This window comes from Lissotriton helveticus, chromosome 3_1 (genome assembly GCF_964261635.1).
Source record: "Lissotriton helveticus chromosome 3_1, aLisHel1.1, whole genome shotgun sequence".
Lineage (NCBI taxonomy): Eukaryota > Metazoa > Chordata > Amphibia > Caudata > Salamandridae > Lissotriton > Lissotriton helveticus.
Genome location: NC_136061.1, coordinates 704637702 through 704663142, shown reverse-complemented (window position 1 = coordinate 704663142; position 25441 = coordinate 704637702). Strand labels below are relative to the sequence as shown.

Genomic DNA, 25441 nt, shown 5'->3' with positions numbered 1-25441 from the left:
TTTCACATAGATAACACAGCTGTGGTGAATTTGGTGAACAACCAGAAGGCCAAAGATGTGAGAGTGTTGCAATTGTTGCGGATGTTCATGCTATTGAGTTTGCGTTTCAACATGATTTTCAAAGCTAAGCATGTCCCTGGGGTTAACAATTCCATCGCTGATGCTCTTTCCCGCTCTCATTGGCAGAAGTTCCGCGAGCTGGCGCCGGGGGCAGATATCACCAAAACGAAAGTGCCACACAACCTTTGGGCCCTAAGGGAATGAGGATCGTACAGCTAGTCGAGCAGTCAATTGCCCCTTCGACTAGACGAAGTTATGTACAAGCATGGGAAGAATTCTTACACTATAAAAAGGTTGTAGGCGGGTCAGGACCAGTTGAAAAAGAAAGTGGTAACATTTGTGATTTTGTTCTAACGTTAATAGATAAAGGGTTATCTCACACGACCATTGCAGGAAAGCTGTCAGGTTTGTCCTTTTATGGACAACTGTTGTGGGGTTTCGACCCAGTAGATAATATTTTGGTTAAGAAAATGTTGAGGGGACTCCAGAGGAGGACAGTTAAATTTCAGCAGCTGCGAGCTCCCATTACTTTCGAGCTATTACAACAGTTGTTAGAGCAGCTAGATTTATTTTGTTATGATGTTTGGGAAGTGGGGCGTTTTAGATTGGCTATGATTTGGATGTTCTTTGGTGCGTTCAGGGTTTCTGAAGTGCTGGGTGCGGGGAGCGACGAGGGTTTATGCAGCAAAGAGATTTCAGTACTGGAGCACAATATAGGCATATGGGTTATGAAGTCCAAAACTGACCAGTTGGGCCGGGGTACATGGGTTTTTATGAATAGCAGTGGAATTGCACATTGCTGCCCTGTACAGGAATGGGTTCAATTTTCTTCTTCGCATACTTTTCAGCAAGGCCACATTTTCATTCATGAGTCCGGAGACAAGATAACGAGTACACAATTTTTAGCAGTATTCCGGAGAGCCTTAACGTTCTTAGGAGAGAACCCGCAAAATGTTGCCACGCATGCATTTAGAATAGGGGCGGCAATGGAGGCAGCTAGGTTGGGACTGGGTTTAGACGTCCTGAAGCGTATTGGCAGTCTAGTTGTTACAAACGATATGTACGAAAATAACTATGTGGGGATAATTGAACACTTTATTACAGTAGACTAATTTCTATTTTCTTTTAGGTAATGTTCGGGGAGTGACTTCAAAATTTAAAAAGCAAACGTGGATGGTAGGCCATTCCTTTGTAAATGGGCAGCTCTTTTTGCAGAAAAACAGATTTACGGAAGATCCCTTGGAATTCCTAGCGCCCAGCATGAATTGGTGTGGAAGGGAAAAGGAGGTATGAAATGGAGTGAATTGTTCCCGATAGCTAACACAGATGTTTCACGTAAGAGGTTGCCCGGACTATCTCATTATCCATTTAGGAGAAAACGATTTGGTGAACTTATCGGGCCTCACGCTCATCAAACAGATGCAATTAGACTTAGCGGTCCTAAAAACCAACTGGCCGACCACTCGCCTTATGTGGACTGAATTTATTTATAGACAATCCTGGACACAGGCCAGATGTCACGCTGCAGTGGAGAAGGCACGAAGAAAGTTGAACAAAGCAATGAGGGTATTTTGCAAAGTGATGCAGATCAGAACTATTGTGCATGAGAATATCACAAGCAATGAAGGTCATCTCTTTAGAGATGACGGAGTACATTTGTCACATTTGGGCATGGCTTATTATTTGGTTGAAATCAGGGATATGCTGGCTCAGGAATTACAAGTCAATTTGTGGTGCAACTCTAAATTGTGAATTGATTTTGTTTAGGTAAGAAGGTGGGGCCAGGAAAACTCCTTGGTTTTCCTGGGTGGCATAAAACTATCGGGGAGGAAAAGTCTAGAGCGGGCTTCTCCAGTCATTAGTTAGTTAGGGGGACTTGTAGAGAATAATTGAGGGGAAATATGGTAAGAAAATGTTGGGGAAGTTTATTTCAGTTTGGAATACAAGAAAAATATATTTGATGGTTTCGGTATGAATTCATATTTATAATAAAAACAAATGGTTTTGTGTTCAATTGCCAAATTACATATTATAATATCAATGAACGGTTATCTGATGGTAAATTCATATATCCTGAATAAAGTAGCCTTTTATGCTATAAAGTAAAGCGAGTGGTCTTGATTTTGTGGGCGAAGACGCACGTGCATATTCTCACTTCATATTATGATCTTCATTTCAAACCACACGTTTTACCTTTTATTCACTGAAACAAGTGTCGGAAATGCAAATAGTCCACTGGCGAAACTGGCAAGAGGATTTAGGGGTTGGAAATTGCAGTAACATTGTGAGGGGTGTGCATAGCAACAAAATGCCAAAATAAAATTGGTATATCTCACAATTATTGTGAAGCAAAGATTAACCTAATGACTAGGGACAAAAGGAACGTGATGAACTGACATTTTAAGTTGTATCTACTGTATAAAACTATTTTAACATACGTGGCGTCACAAAATGGCATTCCCAGCATTTTTGAAATGATTAAGGTGACCCATTGTTATTAATCCAGTGTTTGCCAGCAATGATGATTAAAACACATTTATTTTCCGTTTTTAATAAAACATTTTTATTTTTTTTTAAATACAAAATCGAACTTGCATGTATAAAAGAAGCAGGCAGAAAAAGTAATTCTACGACGATAAAAGTTGTCCTTTCTATGTTAAAAACAAGAATTGCCAAGGCAGATTGGTCTCGAAATTCCAATTTGCTTTGGTCTTTTTATATAGGCTTTTTCAATATCAGAAACTTTTTATGTGTACTGGAACTGGCAAAGCCAATAGGTCAATTGGCCATCATTTAAGTTTATATTTTATGCTTTCAAAATGGCCGCCATGTTTTGTTATTCAGCACTGCATGATGCAACTTGGTGGCTTACTTGAAAGTACTGAAAATAATGATTTTATAGTTTTAAGATGTCCGCCACATTACGTCACACAATGTGAGGTGATGCGATGCAGCGATCATCTTAAAATCATGAAAACTTTATTTTCTATACTTACAAAATGGCATGCCATGTTGAGTGACTCAAAGTGGCAACCATCCTGTATTATAAAAAAATAAACTTCTAAGATGGCTCTTCTCTGCCAATTGCTCTGCTAACACCATGGAGGGGAAGGAAGTGAAAACTGGAGAAGGGGGAGGAAAGAGGCACATGAAAATGCAATAGACAACATCTTAAGCATCACCAAGCCCGCCATCTGGGGTCTGCCATGCTGCAGTGGAGTTCAGAGTATGTGTGGCCTCAGTAAGATGCACAGGAAAGCACTATAAGACAACATCTAGCGCTTCACCAAGTCTGCCATCCAACACTTGACATACTGCAGACAATTTAAGCACACCTCTGGCCTCAGAAATCAGTGGGGCGGTAGAGATGCGGTGAGGAAAGGTCAGAAAGCAAAGGAAAGAACATGAGCACATTCTAAGTGTATGCGGAGCAGAGGCAGAAGTAGGACATGCACTTCAATGGAATACTAAATAAGAAATAAAACATTACAAAAAGAAAAATAGTTCCATGACGTCAAAAATGGAAGGACACAACTCAGCCAATCAAATGAAAGAGTGAAAAAGAAATGCTACAAGGTCAGGACAAGCATAAGAATAGTAAGGAAATCCATTTAATCAAGAGTAGTCAAGAAAGCCATCTAATTATGTGAAATCGGTTGTCCCAAAGCCCACTGTATGCAGAATTTAATACAGAGCTGGATGCAGCGAGACCACAACAAAAACTTGTACTTCCTCCCCAGGACCCATGCTAAATTCTTACACACTTTTTGCTTAACCCAGGACTCTTTTTAATTCCTTCACTTTTTTGTTCACTAAATGCTCTTTTTAATCGGAAACAGCTTATTTTGTTAAAAACTTCAAAAAGTTATTACAATTATGAACTCAGGCAGCTGAGTTTTTAATTGCACACATCCTTAGCTTCTATCTGAAAGCAAATGACGTTGAAATTCAATCGATATAGGTGCCATCTATGATGTGGCTTTTTACAGCACACCACACATCCTGCCAATGGTTGTTTATGATGCCTCAAAGTCTAGCCATGTGGTAATGTTTTGGAAGTTGATTTTATGGAGGTCTACCTATGAGAATGTAAGTGAGTATTGATCCTATCTTTTACTCACTGACATTAAATGATTAAATTTTTTTTATTCAATTAACCAGATTAAACATAAAGGGAGGTAGAGGTGTCAGAAAAGGACCATTGTTGGGCTGATTTGGCAAAGATTCTGTCCTGCCTAAAAGTTGTGCGACTCTGCTGGCCAATAGAGGGACTTGGTTTTGCCTCTGTTGATTATCAGAAAGTAGGCTCAGCTGTACAGCTGATTGGTTTACAATTACAAAACCAAAATAAGCTTATGGCAGCCTCACATTCACAATAAAAAGCTTCCAATCACATGTAACTGCTAATCAGAGACCAAAAGAATAATGGTTCCAGCAACACGAACTTGGGAACATGCATGAGCGGATGCTTCTAGAGATACATTTAACTGTGCTGTTTTCTTCTTATCCCTACCTTTCCCTTATCTGCTTTCACAGTAATATCTACATTGGCTGACAAAGGGGATAAAGACGTTTGTTGGAGGGGGCGGAATGGGTTAATCTTTTTGAGAGATTCTGTTCAGAGAGTCTGTAACAACTGTGGTCTGTTGCCTCTTGTGTCCTGAGGTCCCTGTACTGCAGACTCCCAAACTAGGATCCAAGTGGCCCTTTTTAGTACCACAACCTTCAGGGTAGCAAGGCACAGCAGTTCAAGGCTTATTCATATAGGTGTTGTGGGCTAGAGACTAGAGATCTCAGCAACACAACAAATAGCAAAAAAATTAAATCAATGTCCAGTGACTATTTTTCTTTAAAAAATTAAACGTACCTTCATGCAAACAGAACCAAATGCACACACATTCAAATGCACCTTTATACAACAAGGCCTTCCAACGGGCGGGGTGACGGGGGCGTACACACCAAGGAAAAGTCACAGTACTGAGAAAACACCTCCTAAATGTACCTGGATCAGTTATGCCAGAGGCTTCTTTATTGGTTTGCACCCTAATAGACCATAATTTCTAAAGCTACAAAGTTCTGATATAGATCTTAAAAGAGTTTATATATACAATAATAAAAAAGGCAGGTCTTCTAGGATGTCACCATATAATCAACAATGGATTAAAAGCCATTTAATAGTGATAAACGTTTTACCAATATTTAGCATATCACAATCTTACCACAAAAGTGATCTTATTTTCCCGTTCACTATTAATGAAGCCAGTCTGTGGGCTAGGACATACATTCCAAAGTAAACAAAACAAAACTGGAACATGTCTGTGAAATTGGTATTTCTACTTGTAAACCATATTGCCTAGCAACCACTGGGAACCCGGAATTTCTACAGGCCCATAAATTCCAAAGGCACAACCGACCAGTCAGCCCTGCAGTACTAGAAACTAAAGGGCATTTTCTCCCAGGTTAATGTTGGTTGGGCCACAGGAGACTTATGGTGGATAATTTGAAGAATGGGGAGGAGAGATCCTGCGGGGGTTTGGCCGATCTCCTGCTATACCTCATAACGCTTCAGAACACTGGGTAGTGCCCTTCTAGGGCATCACCCCATAAAATATGCAAATTTTAGAGTAACAATGCCAGGGTTTATATGGAAACCTTTTGGTCGGCAACAAAGCCTTGGACATGTAAGCAGTGGGCTGGCATCTTCTGTATTTTTGGTTCAAGTTAGAGCGCTCACTGGTGGAGTCTTTCTTTTTAAGAGGCATCTTCTTGGGGATCGACACACACATCAGCCTGGACCGAAGACTTCAAGTGCTGCCTGCTCATCTCTAGCTCTCACACACAGCAAGTGGGTGTGTTGCGACTGTCTTCTGGCCTGAGACTCTCCTCTCACAGCGCTATCCATGTCAGACACGGGGTTCCCTAGGCAGAAAGGAAAGGCAGTTCCCCACCTCTAAGAGAGGGAAATACACGTAAAGCTTCCTGGGATACAGCTCCTGGGGTGAAACAAGTCTCCTACCTAGTATCTCCTTCACTGCATCTTTGTTCACTATCCTCAGATCTTTGCGACAGTCAATCACAGTAGCACACAGGAACAGTTAGATAAAATACAGTAATACAGAAAGCTCGGGCCTGATAAACCGATTTGGATAGGGTTAGTCGCTTGACTCTGGTGGCGTACTCTAATTCTAGGTGTTTTGCTTGATGGTTTTAAATATGTTTTACAGCCCCTGTGTGCTGCTGTTTTTTCTCAAAGCCAAAGTGGACCAAAACAATTTTGGAACTGCCCTCCTGTCCTAGCCCTGTACGTCTCTTGATCTGCAGCAGCACTCTACAGTACTCAAGGCAGACAGCTGTCCTTGCCTGTAATCCCCAGGCACTTCGGGTATAAGTCACTTGTAAAGCACTAGAGTGCCCAGCTTGGGCCTAGATACACCCATGTATGGCACCCTCTGCCAGTACCAGTGCCATTCACAGTCCACAGAAGTCCAATGATCTTTAGGGTCCTCCAGAAAGTCCATCTTCTGCTGGCATCAAGAGCAGTGGGGAGGTATTGCGCTAGTTCTGGAGTCAGAGCCCAATAAATTTCCTTTTAGTGCAAGTACAGCGAGTCCCTTTATTCAGACAAGGGGTAAATTAATGTTGTGAGCACATCCTTCTTCATGTTGTTCCTCTTTTAACAAAGTCTATTTCCTTGTACACAGTTAAAAACTGAAGTGGGATGTTTTAGAAAGTGAGAGACCCAATCCAACACCAAAGATGCCACAACGCCCTTCCACCCTTAACTACCACTTCAAAGGAGCAGTTCCTTGGTTGTCCAACTCCCTCCCCCGCCCCCCGCAGACCTTTCTGGGAATTTTCAAGATGCCAGTTTGAAGAACACTCAACAATCAAGAGTGACACTTAAACTCCAACTATTGCAAAACGCGGCAGCTAGGCTACTTACCGGCACGCCAAAATTGGTATCAGTCGCCAAAGAAATTAAAAGGCTTCACTGGCTGCCAGTCAGACAACGTGTGTGATTTAAATCTCTATGCACTGTCTTTAAGAAATAGGACCAGAAAATCTCAAAAGTCGATTACAATGATATGTTCCCAATGGAGCTCTTCGATCTTCAGGAGCTAGGATGGTGACAGTACTCTCCTTTAAGAAAGTCAACTGGGGAGGGAGAAGCTTTATCACCTGTGTCGCAAGGGCCTGGAATGAACTCCCCTTCCACATTAGAGCAGCCAATGACCTAATGGTGTTTAGGAAAGCATTAAAAAGGTGGCTTTTCAGCATGTAGGATTTCCATATCATCCTGTGCTCTGATGGTAGAAACTAGTGCAAGGACATCTTCGGGTACCCACTGCGCTTTAAGAATTTCAAATAACATAACATAACAAGAAATAATTAAATAGATCGCGCTGGCTGAGCCAAACTCTGACAAGGCAGTTTGCCTAAGCTACTTGGGTGGCCCAATGTCTGTGGGGCCGTTGGTCGAAGGTTTCTGCATCAGTGCCAGAGGGAGCTCTGCCATCTGAAATATGACAGTTCTCCTGACTCTAAATAGAGTAGAGTACCCTGTTCGCCGAACCACAAATAAGTCAGTTTGTCTATTTGGAGTTTAAGGTGAAAGACAATGCTAGCTGGGCAAACCACGCAGACTGACACACCATCACATTACATCCTGGGGAAATTGCAGTTAGGAATTTTAGAGCAAAAGATGGAAGGAAAGAAATCTCGCCTATTCTGAAATTTATATGGTCCAGACCAGGTTTACAGCAAATTGTGGCACTGAAATCTGAGCATGCACTAACTGCTCAGGATTAATATTGGTGGAGAATATTTTAAATAAGAACATCTCAGACTAAATTCCACCACCTCCTAACATCTCCTTGTTCCTTGAGGTGGGCATGCAGATCATTATCTCTGGTTTCCTTCAAACCTTTTCTCTATTTGGCATACACTTGGACCACGGTGGAGCTGCCACCGCATCAAGCTGCTCTGCCCAAGTGATGCTAAAGAAAGGAACTATAGAACTTTGTTGATTTCAGCACATTCATGCTACCTTCTTTAAGATGGAATTATCTCACTCCTACCATCATACAAGGAATAGAACAAAATTCAACTTACGAAAGTATTCTTTACCTGGTAGCCAGAAGGGAAGCTGGAGAAACTATCTTTGGTTCCATTGACTGAATTTTAATTGATAATGAAAAACACAATGAGTTTTAAGGTTACTTTAATGAAGTCCATAACTGCTGTTTTCAAATACAGATAGGGGGACTCTTCCATAGGCCCCTTTCACCTCAAAGTGGAAAAACGGCTCACGAAACGATCCAGGAAAAGAGCCTGATTTTGTCACCGTGAAACACTTCTGGAACCTGCAAAACGTGATAACCAATCAGAGGAACGCATGATTTGTGTGACCACTTTTTCCACGAAGAGTAACTCCATTAAGAAGGTCATCAACAAACACTGGAGCATGGTTGCTAAGGATCTTGGAATAGCAAGCGTACCGATGCATGCATTCAAAAAGGCCAGGAATGTTAAAGACTATGTAGTCTCATCGTTTTTAGAGTGTCCACCTGAACCCACTATAGCCTCATGCTGGAAACTACCGCAGATAGTGGGACACTATAGATGTGGTAAATGTAAGGCGTGCCCTTCAACGATTCAATTGAAAGACTTTGTTTTTAAGAACCATCGCCATACTCACAAACACCACACGAATTGCAACACCAAAAATGTGATCTATGGAATAATTTGTCCATGCGATCTCATATATGTAGGTCAGACTCAACAGTGCGTCAAGGCACGTTTCCTTTCACATTGCAGTAGAATCAGATGCAAGGTACCTGGTGCACCACTAGTTGAACATTGCACAAAACATAATCATTTACCTGAATCACTGAAATGGGTAATTTTGGAACACATCACACTTGGCCCAAGGGGCGGAGATTTGTCCAACATTCTGAACATTAGAGAGCTAAAGTGGATGCATATCTTTAACTCTGTGGCTGAAGGTCTTAATGAATCTGAAAATAGCTTTGCACAATTAGCGAATCTCTGAGCTTATACGTTGAACCCTCTCCGAGTGAGACGACTGTGAGCCTTAATGTATAATTTCGCTTCTGTATTAACATGACAACCGGTAGAGTCTTCACTATCCTATGAGATAAGTGCACTCCTCCAACTAGTAATTTCCCCAGGGAACTACATAGTATAATGTGATATGATGGTGAACAATTCTTTCCGTTTTATCAAATGTCCACAACAGTAATCACGTGATTCATTAAATGTGTACTGCTTTGTGTGGTTTGTGCCAGCTTTAATTCCAAACTCAACATCTGAATAGATGTGTAATAACGTGATTACACATAGCGGATTGCTGGGTAATCTCTTTTTTCATTTTGTATATAGGAACCTGTGTAGAATTTAATCGCAATGTTCACTGAACTGATGAGTCTACACTAACCTGCGAGTCAAGTGCACTCAGATGCTTTTTTGTAAATATGAATGTGTGTTGAATTTTATCCGCGTTTTTTTGACTTCAGGGATGATTTCACACCAACCTGCGCGTTTAGTGCGCTAGGCACATGTTAAAATGGTATGAAATTTAATGACCATCAGGCATGACCATAGATGAAGGATTTCGCTTGACTTTAAAATATGATTATGGGGCCATGTTTTGAAAGTGGCATGATGATTTTAGAGCGATTTGTAGTCCTAATCAACCCAAATGACTTTCGAACTACGATTCCTTTACCCAGGATAGTCTCTCTTCTAGCTTTACCGGAGCAGTCCCGCCCCCCCCTCAAGCAACCAGGAAGTGGTGTTTACTTCGGCGTCAGCTCTGAGTAAGAGTCCACGGCGAGTCGATGCCAGTGTAGTTAACGCTTGGCGTTTTGAGCAATCATATTTGGGAGCAATACCCGACGATCGTTTGGAATAACTCAAGGCGTCCTAAGGTATTTACCGCGACCCCTGCTTGCATCTAAATATATCGCGCTATAAACACGAGAAACCCCTTTTTTTAAAAACAAACTTGGTTGTCTACTTTAATGTCCCACAGAAATCTGTGAACAACCCTACATGCGAAGAAAACCCGATGATCTATCAGAACATTGCAAGACGTTCCAAGGTATTTACTGCAAGCCCCTAAAGGTTTTTTTACAAAATCGCGGGACAAATACGAGACACCGTTTATTTAAAACGTGGGTGTCTGCTTTATTGTCCAACAGATAGCTGTGATCATTCCATAGGATCCAGTCTTTCACCGCTGACGGTAATCATCTGTTGAAGGTACCAATTAATAACCTTGTGATTCCTCTGAGATCGTGAACATCAGTTAAATATCAATTGCAAATGACTCTTTCTTACATTTTTAGGCTTTATTCCTTACTTCTCCTACCTGATAGAAGCCACGTTAAGAGAAAGCGGCAATTTCTAAGTATGATAATAACAACCATAATATACCCTCTTTTCTTTGAGATATCATGCACATTAAGATAACCAATGTATGATTTTACTTGTCGTTTTACCAATAAGGTTTCACTGATCCATAATGCGAATATGATTTTGAAACAGAGCTCACAGGAAATAATAACTGGATGCTGAACCCAATAGTACTACCAGACTAATCCGGAGGGTTTTTTTGAAGCACGCTTTGGGGTACGGATATAGTAAATATAATGTGGCAGAATACAATCACGCCTAGAAAATGATAACCAACTTCCCTTTATTTTGTAGGTTGCCTTACTAACTGAGAAAGAAAATTTATCATAAATCCTCTTAAAGCTGACTTTTTGAGGCCAATAGGTAAAATGTCAATATGTTATTTTCCAATGTGTGCTTAAATGCTCTCAATGTTTTGGAAGTCTTTCTGTGGTTGAGAACCAATACTAATGAACTGGTTTCACTAAGTCCAATTTTCCTTTGTCTTTAGACATTATTGAGTACGCTGCCCGAACAACTCAATATCCACTTCACAACTAAATAGGATTGGATTTAGGATCAGATATTCCATCTTGAAGTAGTTCCTACTTCCCTCGCCTTTTGGCGTTAGGTGAGAACCAGTTGTGTACGTAGTGTTATACGTAACGGTGTGCAATTCAGACACTATCAGACGACACAGTTTTAAATGTTATTTCCACCATCCATTGAAAATATAACTGGATGTGTTGGTTTCTAATCAAAAATTAAAAAATCTCTCATTATTCCCTAGGAGGTTGCCCGCCCACAACTTCTTTGTCCTGATGAAGACCCAATTGTAAGGAAAAGACTCCTACTGTCCTTTCGGGTCGAAACGTAGACGACTACACACCATCGACCAACTCCTGCCCCAATATAGACACTGACCGCTTCAAGGGAGTTAGGCTCTTTCTACTTGATCAAATTCGGACTCGTTACGAGCCTTGTATTGTGGCCTTTTTCTTAAGGGACCACCTATATGTATTGTTTTGAATATAAATAAGATTTGTCACTGAATGACTTAGACCACGGTAACCCTTTTCCCGACACTCCCTTCACTTCACCCCTCCCTGTTGTGAATGTGGGCACAAATATTTTCGAGAATGTGTTTAATGTCACATAAGTTCTAATCCATTGAGAAGGATATATATGCAAATTTTGAATTAAATTCTTTTGCATTGAATAGCTTTGCTTCCTTGAATTGTTTTGATTTATTGTAATGGAATTAATTTGTAAAAATCGTTGTTCCAAGTCTTAGGACCATTTCCTTTCATTCTTACTGTTACCCAGGTCCTTTTCGACTTAATTGGGTCCAACCCATTGTTCATAAGCATAGGGTTAAGGTAGGCACTGAAGCCATGCAGTTATGGGCAGAATGTGATACAGGAGATGCAGGGCTATACGGGTAGGTGGAGTAGAGCACACATGGGACAGCAGGGAGAAGTGACCACAGGAGACACCTCTCCGGCCTGCTGTTCAACCTCCTTTTATTGACCCACCAGCCGTGCAGTGTACCAAAAGGATGATAATTTTATAGTCTAACTTGACAGCACAGTTGTCGTCTGACAATTATGGAAGAATCACTAGGAGAGGGGGCTTTGGCTGCCCCCACATGCTGGGAGCCAGGATGACATACTTTGACTGGGCAAACGTTATGTGCTTCCACAAAAAAGTGCTTGCCTGTCACACAGCCGTGATCATTTTGTTTATTTATCCAGCTGTTCGATCTTTCAGGGATACACACATGACATTGTAATGGTATTAAAGTTTCTTAGATAACTGGAAAATGTATGGTGTTTTTTTCTGGTAGCAGCGAAGACAGGAGGAGGGCAGTCATTAATCTACCTGGATTTTTAGGTCTGGCTTGACAGTCCAACTGTCAGCCAATTTTTTATCCTACACCAATATTGTTATACTGTTCTTTGCTTCCACATAAATGCATATCCATTTCCATGATATCTACTTGTAAAACGTAACATAACCATACAACATTCCTTTAAAGCCAGGCCTATTGGGATCTGCTAGTTTTTAATGATTTAAAAAAAATTCCAGGGGCTTTAATTTCAATAAATCGTAGTAGTTTTACACAAGTATTGATTTAGCAATTTTCGTGCAAAACGCAATATCGCAAATCCTGGGGGTGTGATTGAAGATGCCTGTCCGTGTACTGCCATCTATGCTAACAGGGCCAAAACTCCAGCATGCATTACACATAAGAGACTTTACAGAACTAAACTGAAGCTGCCAAACACTCCATAATAAAGATGGAGGCTAAAACTTTTCCGAGCATGGAGAGATTGGAGACCCACTTCCTCCTTTTCGGGCATGTCAGAGGTTGAAAAGCATACAAAAGTATTTATTTACCACAAAGTATGAACATAAACCAGGCCCCCTAAACTGGTATATGGACATGAAACTGGAAAAGGAGATTTCTATTCTTTTGAACAACTGCCAAATGTGGTGGAACTAACTTGCTTTGTTTTTCATATACCCTTTCCGGTCACAGCATTATCTTTACTTACACATTCTTTAAACAGGAATTTCACTCCCTTAACTTAAAGGTGTTTCTTTTTTCAAGCTTGGGAGAATGAACAGAAGACTGGGCACAATTTAGACTACAATCTGTAACATGCAAGTGGCACACAGGACTATGCAAACGGAAAATAACATATTCGACTAAACGTGTGCTTTTCAAGCTGCAAAGATCGTACAGTTGAAATTTCTGTCACACATGTATTATGTCTTTTGAGATGTATGTTTGTTTCTAACAGACAGCACTGCCAAGATCACTGTATATGGTACTGCTATAGACGCTATCCACGTTCATTCTTTCCTCTTAGGGTTGTTAATTAAAATAGCAGCCGCATACTGGATTAATTTCAACAGATACACATTTAGTACCGGACATAAAGTAAGTGCCGTAAAATGATACTGTCCAAAACATTCTTGTGAGTTAGTGCATACATGCTTATAGGGACGTGTAAGTGCTGCCTGGGGTTAGAAACAGTACAATTAACAGACCCCGCCCCCCTCCTCCGATTATGTGACCTGAGTTGGCAACTTTTGCAGCAATGAAAAAACAGCAATCCATAACCCCCAAAGGTGCGGTATGACAGGCAGCAAATGTGCCGGGTCACACAAAAACAGATTGTGAGCTTATGAACATTACAGCAGAACAGTCTTGATCTTAAAACTCCAATAAAAGAAATAAGGGATTCTCTGAAATATATTTTAACAGCAGCAGGTTACACAATTACCAAGGAACTTATCCTTAATCAATAGGCGACCAACAGAGGAGGTAGCACCTTACAACCAATCAGGAATAACAAAAAACACAAACAATGAAGATAGCAATCATTGTAAACTGTCATGGAACTACAAGCACAACGCCTGTACAGAACAATAATCCTTTGGGTGCTTAGAAGGCCAAGCAGCTCTCACCAAATCCTTATGAGATGTTTCTACCGATAGATAATGTGTTTTAATACTTCTGCTCATCACTTCTTGCCGTCACTGCTCTATACTCTTTGGTACACCATAGTGAGACTAACCTATCACCCCAAAACTAAGATCACACCTGGCTAAATAGAGTCCTTAAATATTCTGAGATCCTGTTCCAAAGCTCAGAAGAGGAAGGACAGGGTCCACCATAATCTCAAATCGGTTAAAATAAAATGAAAAATTCTAGAGTTAAAAGGGCTAAGCAACATGTTGATGTTGGAAACGCAACCCAATCCTCACCCTGTCTCTGTGCATGGTTTCCCTCTCAATTCCTATGTTTTGGTGGTCATAGCAAGGACCTTTGCTGAGCAGACAAATGGATTAGGATAACTGCAAGAAGACTTGTTACAAATCTCAAATGCTATGAATTTTCCCTTCCGTTGAGACACGAAATGCCGAATTTATAGCCAATAGCATGGATCATCAACTGGTTGTCCATCAGTCCCCATGGCACATATGCTGAAGAATAGACACTAGACCAGAAGGTGCCCACCAGAATGTATGACATTCAATTCACACTGTGAGCAAGCCTCCTTGGCCTGTTCCATCTTCTCCCCATCAGGGCCCATAAGACGGCACTCTCCCGCTAACCCCTACAGCTTCCCTGCTCAGCAGTCTGTCCTACATTCTAAATCAGACCACCAGAAGGCCTAAGAACACACAAGTGTACTTCAATCTGCTTTTCTTGGAGGCAAACTGAAATGTGCAGCTTGACCCTCCAACCACATCATAATCTATGCAACTGCCTTCATGTACTTGAAGGGATTGGTGCATTACGCACCCACTGTCATTTTGATACAATACTATTATTTAGCTACTAATTGTATGTTATGTCTGCACGCTCCGCTGCCTTCTTGCATGTGACAGTGGATTAGATTTGGATATATGTTGAATTATGTTGTCATTTGCCTTTTGTTGGGGAGAATTAATGAAATATTTGAACTAAAAAATGCTCGTAGAAAACATAATAGGATTCCTCCGGAATATCTGTAGGGAAAACAATGAAGGAAGCCTGGAGGCAAAGACATGCTTTAATGAGGGGGGCAGAAAAACTAGGAGTACATGTCACTCAGTGTGCCAGTGTTTACTAAAAATAAAAGTCCAGGGCTCTAAAGAGTGAGATCCTTTAAAAATAACTTTTCTATTTCAGAGTACCTTTTTTTTTTTTAAGGTTGAGGCTTTGCTGTATGGAGTCTAACTCTACTGCATGAGGAAGCATCTCTGAACAATTTATGTATTACTTGGAATAGGTGGTAATTCATTCGACTTAGCTGAGGGGTGCTTAGTTTTCAGCTACTATCATTGCTTGCTCAGGGTTTGCAATTTGCTATCCGATTTAGTGTTACTGTAAGAAACTCTTCAGTGGAGGTGAGAAAACAATGTCCCAAAGTAAAGATCCGTTTAGAATGCTTTGCCTAGGGGCGCGTCTTTGCTTTTAGCATGATTTAACCACATATTCTTATAGATACTGCCTAATAAGTGTATCTAATTTCAGCACTTCTCCGTCCACTAATTTCAGCGTCGCTCCCGAGAGAGTAAACATCAAAGACGGGGCTGCCAGGAATGTCACTTGTGCCCATGCATTATCTTAGAGCGACCATTCAAGTTTGAGTGTGCAGCCATCTGTTCTCTTGTTGCATCAGCAATTTATGTCGGCTGTGAAAGGGATGCCTGGATATCCTTTCAGCCGCTCATCGCCTGCTATACAATTAGTAATTAAGGAATTGTTTGGCTATCACCCGATGGATATTACTTTATCTTTTTCCAAACTTTGACTCTTGTTATATCGTAAGTGTGGCTTTCTGCTTTTGTCTTCAGAAAGACAAGCTCTGGCGAAGACTTCAGCACTGAAGCCAGCCCTTTTCACACAGGCCTCTATTGCCAGACATTGCTAAAATCCTTTCGCACTGAAAAGTTCCTTCTATAAATTATTTTTCACATAAACGGCACTTCATCAGAGGACAGTCAAAGCAAGATTCCGTAAAACAGTCCTTTGAACAAGCAAATATTCAATCAGATGGAACTGCAGCCGATTGTGTGAACATTGGCAAGCCCAAAATCCTACGATCATTAAATGACGGCGGAGGAAGGCGTTGGGCTACCGAGGAGTGCCCAGAGTGCCAAATGGTGTTTTCCCTCGTGCCTTTTCCTGCAATGGTTAGACTCACGCCTCCCGCCGCCCCCAAACCGCCTTCTGCAGGACAAAAAGTTATAACTGAAAATATTTTCCAAAATCCCTTTGTCAGGTCAGGGCAGTCGTTTCTAAGTTGGAAACAACTTATTAGGTCCATGCGTTATGTATTTTTAGAAAACATTTTCTGAAGTTCAAACGGACAAGGAAACTTTGGGCAAACGGGTCAGTCTCTGATTGGATCCCTAGGAGGGTGTAATTATTAACCCTGGGCAAAGCACTACACTACACTCGCGTAGTTTGCGAAGTTTGCGCAACTTCACACTACGCAAACTACACGTAGCACAGTGCAAACATGTATAGCGTAGCGTAGTGCAGTGGTCATTTTTTGCTTGCTCGTGGTCCTCAACGTCAAGTTGGCGACTGCGAGCAAGCAAAATGACATCCTCGCGAGACTTTTTCCTTGTTCGCGATCAACAACATCAAGTTGCCGATCGCGAGCATGGAAAATAAACCTCCCAGCGAGATTCTCAACGCGGGGAGGTCAGCTTTCTCATTGAGAGTGGTTGCGCATGCTCGTGACCGCTCGCGATGAGAAACTACCAGTCCGCATTGAGAAAGCTGCAGCTCGAGTGAAAATCTACTTGAGCGGCAGAAAAGTACAGCTCGAACTGTGCAAGATGCCATTTTCACTGATTGCACAGTGCCGGATGCTTGTCCGCACTGTGCAATCATTGAAAACGACATCTTGTACAGTGCGAACATGCTACTACGCAGTTCGCATAGTGCTACGCGTAGCTCGCGCAGTGCGAAGTACACTTTGCGTAGCTACGCGTAGCGCTACTACGCGAACTACGCCCACCATTATGTACCAGTGCTAGGGTCTCCATAACCTATAAATTCTCAGGCTGTGTGCCAGTGCAAAAACGAATTTGTGCATTTTGGGGGGCGTTGCGGAGGCAAGATAGTCTATGAACTGTCACCTCACAGGCTATGGAGACATTTGGTTGCCACTTTCCATCCTCTAACATTCTGACAACTACTCATCTGGGTCACTGATGAGCCATCCCTTAGTCAGAAAGTAGTAACCATTTGCCTTGGATCATCCTTTCAGTAGGTCATGTTGCAAGCAATTGTCATTAGCGCTTGAAGCGTCAGCAGAGCCCAGGAAGTGGGTTCAAGGATCAGGGATTGACGTCTTGCACAAGTTAGTGCCAGCTGGTGTTTGATTTGGAACGCCTCCAGGTGCCACACTTAACCCCTCATTTAGAGGGGGGCAGTAGTGGGAAATTCACCATAAACAGCAGATTCACCAACCGTTTGGTTCTTCCCCCTCATTTAGAGTTTGCAGAAATATAGCTTGCCTTGTGAAGGAGTGGCCTCCACTGCCACAGTCGTGAAAACCTCTATGTAGATAGGATGACTGTGGGAATGGCATCACAGAGAATAAACCGTTTAGAGCACGCCCATGCAGAAAAAGTCTGGGATTTCCCCCACACACTGAGAAAACACTCTATGTTGTAAAGAAAGGTCCTTTCTTTGGGGAGAGGCAGTCTTGGCAGACCACCGTGCACCATTTTATTTACCCCTCCCTCAGCAGCTCCCCCCCGTTCCCCCCTCCCCATGGAGACACGAGCTGCTTTGCCAGGAAATATTCCCTCAAATATGACAACGATTTCCTCAAATATGACAAACAACTATACATCTGGTGGGCCCATAGTACTGACTGGCCAAGTCCTCCCTTCTTATAGTTGGGTGAATGCAGGGCTGAGTTTCCAGGTCAAACATCCAGTTAAGACGCTGCCTGTGTATTTTCTCTTAGTGCTAGTGCAAAAGATGGAGTACACCAGAGCATGAGGAACATTAACGAGGGAATGATGGAAATCATGGTAGACAGCAATTTAGTTCCAGGACTAATGCAGTTTCTTTGGTTTAACCATCTCAGTGCTGCTACAACTTTCAATGTGCAATCAAAAACCAAGGCATCTAGCTCGATCACAGAGTCTTTCATTGAAAACATATTTTGGAGTTTATTAAAACCTGAAATATCAATCTTCAGATAAACAAACAAATGATACTAGTTTTAATTTTCATTCCTGGGCTGCCTTAATTATGGTAACAGTAGTGTCTCAAACTCAGTGATGAAACGGACTACATATTGAATGCCTCATGTAGGACAAGACAAAGCTGCAGTATTGAGCAATTCCATACTCCTCCGACATGGTTAGGCTTCACTGGATGCTGGTTGCTTTGCTGGCAAAGGTGTTCTTCATAGCTCATAAAACTATTCATTATGCACGCTCAGAACCCTGGAGGGCAGAGCTGCAATTGTTCAAGAATGTGTTCAGTCTCAGATCAGTATTCACACCCTCCATCTCTGTGCCTAGATTTAGAAAAATAGAAAGAGTTAAGAGGATTCACTCCCCGGCATTACTGTGATCAAACTTTGGAATTCCCTTTCGGGTGAGATGTGGAGCATTGGAGAAAATGTTGTTTTAAAAGTTTGCTCAAGGGTCGACTCTGGAGGGAACGTCATGCCTAGGCTATATAACTAGTTGTACCTAAAATAATTCCAACAGTCCATTGGGGGTCTATGGCTCACACTCTGAGAAGCAGTCTTAGGGGTGCATGTCAGTCTGATGTCTACAAAGGAATTGTAACATAATCTTGACAGGATTTTCAAAGCGACAAGTAAGTGGCACAGGTCTTACAAAAGCTGCAACTGAAAGACAATTCATTGCTCTCCATCTTTAAAAAGTAAACTTGTTTCTTTAATTAAAAAAAACATCACTGTTCTCCAGCTGCTCCAGCAAGAGGCTCCATCTACTTGACTCAACCTTCAGTGAGCTGCTTTAAGCTAAACTGAACAGCACCCAGTGGAACAGTGGGACACAGACATTGAGGTGGGAAGACAGTGATACTTGCTTCGCCACTGGGCAAATTAGCACTACACAGCAATTAGTACTTTGTCCACATACACCAGGAACCATAACTATATCACCACACATTCTGCATCACAGGGCACTACCTTAGGGAAATGCCATACCCATACAGCTGATGGCTTACGGTTGACGAACAACGAGCTGTCTAGACACACATGGGTGTTGAGGAAGATCTGCAGATGCTACAGGCATGGCATTGGTGAGTCCACAAATACTTGACCCATCATCTAAGCAATGTTGTTTTGTTTTGCTAATAACTTTAGTTGTGTTTGACAAATCTTCACAAAGCTAAAAAAAAAAAAAAAGGTTCCTCCACCTCAGCTCTTGGAAGCTGGAAGATTAGCCAAGTATGGTTTTAAGGTTAAACACCCAACTTACAGAATTTGTCCTTGGGAAATCCTGATGGCTTTTTTAAAGGTCAATGGACCTTTGCCACCATTTGTGAATAGGAGCTAGAGCAAACTATGCATATATTATCGACAATTAGAATTTTAAATATTCAGTCAATGATGAAAAGTTGATTACGTTTTCAACACGTTTGTTTATCATAAAGAATGAATAATGTTTTTTCATCTTTTTTCAGATTAGTGGGTTTACAAATATATCAGTAAAAGATTGAATAGTGGCAGCATAAATCAATACACAGTGTTCCGTAAGGAAAACATCAATAAACTAACTAGGGGACCTATTCTAAATAGAACCCATGAAGTGTCCTTTTTGGAAAAGAGTAAGAGTGAGAATAAAAGAAGAACTTCCCATAAAGAGTCCTTCTGGAAACTCAGTTGCAGTTGCAGTAGCTTTGATCAGGAAAATGTCATTAGATAAAAGGAACTAAGTCACCTTGAGCAGTAGCTGGTGGTAACAAAGCATAAGAACAACCCTCCAGAAGAGTCGCAAGGCAGGGGAGCTAGGTCTGGGTCTCGCATCGGGATCTTCAACACCCTCTAAATAAGAACACACATTATTATTAATCACAAAATAATGTATCAAAACTCTATTAGGTATTAGCTCCTCCAGTCAATGGAAACCGCTCATCCAACGGTGTCATCATCTTCCGATGTTCTTCTACCAATTCCCAAGGTAAATAAAACATTCATGCCGATATAGTGTTAAACTTTGTTTCAGGACTTTGTTACATGTCGGAAAGTTCTTATGACAACCTTCTTACCTAAGCATAAAGATGCGCTATGAGTTTCAGTGTGAAGAAAAAGGCCTGTCAGAGATGCAAAGGCAAACCAGCAATAATATTCTGATGAAGCAAACATAAAATGTCTAAATCATTATTTAATATACAATTACAGCAAATCTCATTGTATTAAGGTAAATGGCCTAACATGAAGCGAGGGAACTGAATGAAACACAAGTTTGAAGTCAGCATATTCTAAGAAAGTTGCTGGTGCTAGGAAAAATATTCTAATAAACATCTATTAGGCTGTGAGCAAGAAGAGAGAAAAAGGCTTTGAGGCCTAAATAAAAGTGCACATTTAAGAATGATAGCTTAGTACAACAAATTTTAATTATCTCAATTCATAAACATTTTGTAAGCGTGCCTCCTCTACATATGAAGAATTAATACATCTATTTGGAGCTTTCATAAGGATTCTTTGACGTTATGAAATGGGCACATTTTGTCTATGTGTCATTTTCTATGTGAAAACATTTCTGTAGCAGTTTAAATACATTTCTAAAGTGTAATGCTAACACTGTCTGCCAGTCCAATTTTATTTTCAAACTAATTTCCTCCAGCTCCTTCCTGGAAAGTAAGTTTTGGGTGATACGTCAAACGAGGGGCAGAGGGGCTAAGAATGAGGTGTAGGTCCCAAATTGAAATTTCCCCTTGCATTTTTCAAAGAGGAAATTACACAATGATATAGGAAAAGCAGATGAACAGAATTACACCAATTTTGGCAGAAAGCTAGATTTGTATCTAGAAAGGGTGCTTTCTGTGATTTGGTGCAAATCCATTCTATAGTTTTGTAGAAATTGTTAGACAATTTGGAATATATTTAAAGATTGTCCCTTGAGAGACCCAGGGTAGGTTCATTTAAAAAATATAGTGTCGTGATTGGCTGGCCAGGCTCTTTCTCCCGTCAGTCATTCAATCCAGTGGGACTGATATCGCTAATGAGGGAGCAAACATTCTGATTGGTAGCCCACAACTTCAAAAGAATTGTTGCGGACGTCATTACAGGACATGGGTATTTGGTTGCTGTGTCCTGAAAATGTTTAATAGAAATACCATATAAGGCAGCAGGGTAGGTGTAACCTCACCCTCAGGCCATACGGGCGAGGGTCCTTGACAACCCCGGCTGGGCCCAATATTAACAAAAATAAATCATTGAAATAAAGTTTACGCAATCCCTCAGGGATCCGTTGGGACTCCTGAAGTATGGGGAAAATGAATCACAGAAAAAATTCAATGAGGGGTGGCTGTCAGTGGGGGATTGGGAGCTGCGGTCATGTCCTGCACCAAACCCCACGCCAAAGGCTATACACGGCGGAGGGGGGGGGGTGCTTGCAACACACATGGGCAAAGGTTGTGTGCAGCAAGAGGTTCGGTATGGTAATAAGATCATTTGAGAGGTCATTAGTGATATCATCAACGAGGTCATGAAACGTGCTATGAGTAATATAATATGGGAGGTCATAAGCAGTGCATGGCAGGTGTGCAAGTTATAGTTGGCTCAATAACCTATCACAGATGACTTTCAGTGGTTTTTTCAGGGTTACAACGTGGTGTTATGACTGAAATAAATTTTCACCTAACTATAATGTCACTTTAACCTTTGATTTGTAAGTGAATATCTAGGGTGTTTTTTAAATGTAAAGATACTATTACCATACCTAACTATAGTGTTGCCGTAACCTTTGTGTGTATCTATTTTTAATCATTCAGAGCTTTTTTAATGCATTAAAATTGCACTAAAACCATTGTCTGCTGATATTCTCTGCTCTGCCGCTGCATTGGTGTTTTTTGGAATTCAGGCGCCGTGAAGGAATATGAATATGAATAGATAGATAGATATACATATACACACACTGATACAATCAAGGACGTTATAGATAGATTCAGATTTTCAACACACACAACCATAGAAATTCAGCAGTTATAGTTATCTCTAGTAACTATAACTTTTGCCCTACGGTAACTTTAACTTGCACCACCCACCATGCACAGTTTTCTCATCAGTAATTTCACTGCAAATGTTGCAGTGATATTATCAATTATGTCATATGTATTATGTATTATGTGGAGTAATTAGCCGTGCATGGCAAGGGTGCGACATTTAGTACTCTCAGGGCACCAGTTCTAGCTACTTGAGATAACTATAACTACTGAATTTCTATGGTTTTGTGTGTGTAAAATCTGAATCTAACTATAATGTCCCTGTAACCATAGTTTTTGCAGTGAATTTCGTTGTTTTTTTAATGCTATTACCTAACTATGACGTCCCTGTAGCCTTTGTTTTTTTAGTGAATTGCTAAGGTTTCTTTAAATCTATTTTCTACCTATAACTTCCATGTATCCTTGCATTTTTTCAGTGCATTTCTATGCTTTTTTTTAATGCTCTTTCCTAACTAGAAGGTCCTTGTAACCTTTGTTTTTTTGGTGAATTTCACCATTTTCTTAAAATATAAATTGTACTACGATTTGACCCATAAGTTCAATTTACCAATATAATTTTTCACAAGTTTATAAATAAATTTTATTCATACATTCTTATTATATATTTTAAAACTTTTTTTAAAATTAAGGTAAGGTAATTTATGTATTTTTTCTATAAATGCATGCACCAGGTCCTTTTTAGGTCTCGTCCTACACAACGCGCGTGCTTTGCATAGGAGGGGACCTAATGCCATCGGCAGAGCTTTTACAGCAAAGAAGTGCTCGAGTTGCATTGCTTGCAATGCACCGCGTGCACAGCTTGGCGATTTCCTTTCGGGAGCCGGGGGCCATATGGTGGCTCCATATGGTCGCACGCTCCCGAAAGGAAATTGCCCATGCCCCCTCCCCCTGCTTCCACTTTCCCTGCCGTGCAGCTTTACTCCTGCACGGCCAATGCTTGTTTTTTTTTTTGCTGCAAAGCGGCTCCTGCAAAGTACGCATCCATATACAGGGGCAAGATGGACTGTCACACAGATTTGTTTTCTCCCACTCTAGGGGGTGTTCAGCCACGAACGATTTACGATGTCGAGAGACCCTCACGATGCAAAAATTGCACAAACTATTGCACCTTACACCAACTGATTAAATGATATACACAAAATATTTCTTTAATGTTTAAACGACAAGCGTTGCTTCTCGTTTTCGAAACATACAGTCAATAATACATTGCTGGCATGCAGGTTTGGTTTTCTCGGCAGGTTAACAGCTGTTATGTCGGGGTTTCTTGAACTTGCAACTGTTTCAAGGCATATGTACGGCCTTGAAGCAGTTCCCTACGTCACCGTTTCTGTGTGCATCTAGCAGTGACTAACAGAGCTTGCACCAATGGGATCATATGTAACATTCAAACTAGGGGTTGATCTTCACATATGGTAGGTATGAGTCAGAAGAGACTTCCATATCACCAAGTGTCCTGCATCACTAGTGTGATTACATCATCCAGGGAATTTTGGGCTGCATCCAGAGTTCGGGGTGGGGGGGCAGCCCTCCTTTCAGTTCTCCAGCCAGAAAACACAGCAACCACCTCACTTTGAGGAATATCTGTCAAGTGCAGCACGGAGGCAGTAACCTGCTTGGCAGAAACGCAACCAACAGGAAGATCTGCCTGGAACATGAGGAGGAACGATGGATCGGATATTTAAATTTGCATGAGCATTCCAACTGCAATGGCAGATTGTCAGAGAATATGTCGCTGGCACTGATGGTGTTGGGCCACCCTACACTCATCGCATACCTTGTAGACACTAAAGCGATTAGCTCATAGTGTGCATTACACAAAACTTGCCTCCCTTTCTCCTTCACACCAGTTTTTCTCAAGACCAGAAGTTCCTACAATTCGGCATGTAAAGTCTAGAAGCCACAGTTTTGGCACACCGCGCTAAACAACGTAGTTTACTTCTACAGAGTACTGACGAGCGCTGTCAACGTTAGCAACTTGTTTGCGCATTGTAAGTGCCCATGGACATTTACAAAGGAGTGTATGCAGTATTAAAGGACCTCGAACATGTGATAAAAGTTTGTGTCATTTTTTAATTCAGTAAAGTTTAAAAATACTCACTTCTTCCACTGTTAAAGAACAAGATGCAGCTTTTCACGATTTCTGTGCAATATTACAAAATGGGGCCCACTATTAAATTATTTCTCAACACCATTGAAGGATGTCATGCGCATTTAAATAATGTCTGTGCCCCACTTAAATTAGGAAAGGCACTTTGAAATGCATCCAGAACACTGTTAAATAATAATTAAGATTTTCAATTTTTTTTCACAATTATATAATAACGTGCACTTTTAAATAATTTATCTGCACTGTTACAAATGATGAATACTTTCAAGTTATTTCTGTGCACCACTGAAGAATTCCACCTGACTTTAGAATTATTTCTGTGTACTGTTAAGCAATGTTGAAGATTGTGGTGCACTGTTAAAGTATGAGATGCACGTTTTATTTATTTCTGTCCTATGGAGTGTTGAGGATTGTGGTGCACTGCTAAACAATGGGATGCACATTTTTATTTATTTATGTGCACTGTTAAGGAATGTTGAGCACTTAAGAATATAAGTGTCCTCCTAAATAATGCGGTGTAGTTTGAAAATAATTCAATGCACTATTAGAACATTCTGCCCTCTACATGATTTCTTTGCGGTATCAAAGAATGCAGCACAATATTAGATTATTTCTACATGAACGTTAAGCATTTTAAAGTAATTCATGTGCTCAGATTAAATATGTCTGTGCTATATTAAAGAGAATTGGACATTTTGGAATGTTAAGCATGTCATAATATTTTCTGTACTTGTAGACTCTTCATATATATCAAAACTACTTACACCTCCCAAAGGCGAGACCTATTGGCTATGCCAATGCTTGTTTAAAATGTGTTTTATGGATCGGCTGATCTGTTGGGAATCCTCAGACAAATATGGGGTCTGCTGGTAATATTGCACTCATTCCGTTCTAAAACAACAACACATTTAATACAAACATATGCTATTCCAATTTCTCCAAGTGTATCACTGTCTGTGTGTGGGTGTAAGATTGCCTGTGTGAGTGACTGAGCGAGTGTGTGAGTGGCTATATGAGTGCATGAGTGGCTGTGTGGGTGTGTATGTGGGTGTGGAACTGGCTACGTGGGTAGGTGTGTTAGTGGTTTTGTGGGTCTGTGAATGCCTGTGTGAGTGGGGACT

The 25441-nt window shown here is 41.0% G+C and overlaps 1 protein-coding gene across 1 annotated transcript in view; it reads right to left on the bottom strand.

The window, feature by feature from the left end:
• RCN1 (reticulocalbin 1) overlaps window positions 1–25441 on the bottom strand; it is a 240320-nt gene that overhangs the window by 156560 nt on the left and 58319 nt on the right. The window lies entirely within an intron of this gene.